General features: G+C 43.2%; 1 long non-coding RNA gene across 1 annotated transcript; it reads left to right on the plus strand.

Moving 5' to 3' along the window:
* Positions 1-1453: 1453 nt before the first annotated feature.
* LOC120664095 lies at positions 1454-2248 on the plus strand. The gene is made up of 2 exons (XR_005670722.1): positions 1454-1693; positions 1954-2248. It is a non-coding gene; the product is annotated as an uncharacterized LOC120664095 (long non-coding RNA).
* The last annotated feature ends 369 nt before the right edge of the window (positions 2249-2617 follow it).

The raw sequence follows: 2617 nt of genomic DNA on the forward strand, positions 1-2617 counted from the left end.
ACATACATAAAAGCATAATACAACATTAATAATACTAAATGCGAATACGTCTTAAATCGATGAACATCATATGTTATAGATCATGGCCAAATACTATCACCCGAAATCTTATCCGCCTCCTTCGTCTAGTTTGCGGCATAAGTCCACCGAAGATACATACCAATTTACGGAAATTTGGTATCGTTTTGTTAATCAACTCCGTGTCCTCGGGGTAATCCTAGCATATAATTAAAAAACAATGTTACTGTTTCATAAATATGGATTCGAAATGACGGACGGGATTAGAACTGAATGAGAGTTACCTTAATGTGCATCTCATACACCTCTGGCCGCATCCATATCTTACAAGAACTTTGTAAGAATCCAATGATATTAGGATGATTTGCTAGTTCACATACTCTCATGTATATCTTCCGACGTTCTAGCAGGTGTTCCTTTACATCTTGCGTCGTAATACCTCGAAATAATATGAAATCTTTAAACTCTACTACTTTGGACAACACCATCTCTATCGTACCATCCGCTAACGGATCCAACTTCTTACTGATAACAAGATGGGTCATGATATCAAGTATTATACTAGATTTTTCTTCGGTCCATGAAAATCCTCCACAATTTGAGGCAGCCATTGCCTTATGCTGCAATATCAATAAGGTACTGTCATAATTCTATTCTAATGTATAATTATTTTATTTGAAAAAGTCTGTAATAGTACTCAAATTGTAATACTAAACCAGTGTTCTAAAGCACCAAATCTAATTCAGCTAATACACTAATTAAATTAAATTGTTATACAATATCAATGGATTCATACGGAAGTTACCTGTAGATCAGGAGTACGCAATTCGGCAGAGCTTCGCCGCTTTTCTTTTCCTCACCCCTCTCTTTTTTTCTGAATTTTTAGGCTCAAATGACAAAGGAAATGGCGGCGAATGGCGGCCAGGGCTTAAATAGAGGGGAAGGCCCATGTCGCCCCCCAACGGGTGACAGGCCCCTGTCGCCCCTGGGGTGGGCGACAGGCCCCCTCTTCTTTTTTTTTTCTCCAAGGATTTTGTTGCAAATTTGAAGAAGAAAAAATTACATTTGAGCCCTGTCGCCCCCATAAGGCGACCGGGGTATATTTTTCAAATTTTCCAAAACGGACATATTTTTTTGAAATTTTATTTTTTTTTAAATATAAAAAAGAACCTTTTCCGGATGCGAGTGTGGGGGGCGATCTCCTGCCTTAAGGACACAGATGGGTCACGAGATTGGCTTGGAAGATTAAAGCCCGTTAACTGAATTCGAGCACGTATCTTCAGCCTACGGCACCATGGAGCCGGGTGCGGACTCCCAACATTTGATCTCAAACACAGCCCAATTCAAAAAGGGCCACCATGGGCTGTAAATATTTGGTCCGGGATCATGCTCAGGTCGGGCTCACAAATATTTATTGGCCTTTTGGATCGCAGCCTCTTCTTCCTTCTTGTATCTTCCATCTACAGTTTACAGTTGAGAGAGGGCGAACGAGAGGCGATCTCCATCCGGCGCTGATTTCTTCCGTTCCCCATAGAGGATGGGGAACGGGGAAAGAGATGGCCGTTGTACAAATACTTAACTAGTATGAGTAGTTTTGGTCCAGGCAGAGTTCGCGAGGTGGAGGTGGATCTGTGCTGCTGGAATAAGCGACTCCGGCTTATTCTCCGCCTCACTGGTAAGTTGTCTGCTGCTAGCGATGAGCCGGGGTGGTGTAGGTACCCTGGATCTGGAGTACCAGAATCTGTTGGGTTATTTTGCTACTCCTTGATCTTCGTCGGGGGTCTTGTTCTTTCTGACGTGGATTTGAGGAGTTTTCTGTACTAACACGAGATGAAATCGGGTTGGTTTCTGGATTTCACCAATTTTGGTGGTTCGGCTTCCCTTCTGGGGGATTCATCGTCCGGCGTTGGGGTCTGTTTGTTTTTGTGGCGTCAGATTCCTTCAAGCTTGGCGATGCGAACCAGCCGGGTCGTTCAGCGTTCATAGGTGTCATTTTCGGCATACAACTCAAGACGGCAACACAAGTTTATATTCTTCGCCAGGGAGGGGATCGGCTTCAAGTTGGGCGCTCCGATTGCCGGCGGCGAGGAAGGCCGGGAGGTTTTTACAAGGACGCCGGGAGGTTTTTACAAGGACCTAGATGTAATTTTTCTTTCTTTTGAAGGTGTTGTAAAACGAGCTGTAATCACCAAAATTTATCAATGAAATACTCGGTTTCTCTCAAAAAAAATTTATTGGCCTTTTAACCTGGCCTCGCCCGGTGTTTTTTAACCAGGTCTGAAGTGTATAGTACTACAAAATTTGTTTCATGATAATAAATCTGTTATAAGAATGTTTCAAGCACATGTAATTCTTTTGCAGAAAGAGAAGTCAAAATTGCTTTGCTGCTGGATCCTCCTTTATGGCATTGCACGGGCCTTCTTACAAGCCCAAAAAGTATCATCTACGATCTGCGAGTTGGGCCATAGGTTGGGCCGTTGGATACACTGATGACCTGAATTTGATTGCCTGGCACGGGTAATTTTAGTACCGGGCTCAAATTTGAAAGCTCCCGGAGCCATTTTAGTACCGGGCCAAGACACCGGCCGGTACTAAATGT

Source organism: Panicum virgatum, chromosome 3N, assembly GCF_016808335.1.
Source record: "Panicum virgatum strain AP13 chromosome 3N, P.virgatum_v5, whole genome shotgun sequence".
Lineage (NCBI taxonomy): Eukaryota > Viridiplantae > Streptophyta > Magnoliopsida > Poales > Poaceae > Panicum > Panicum virgatum.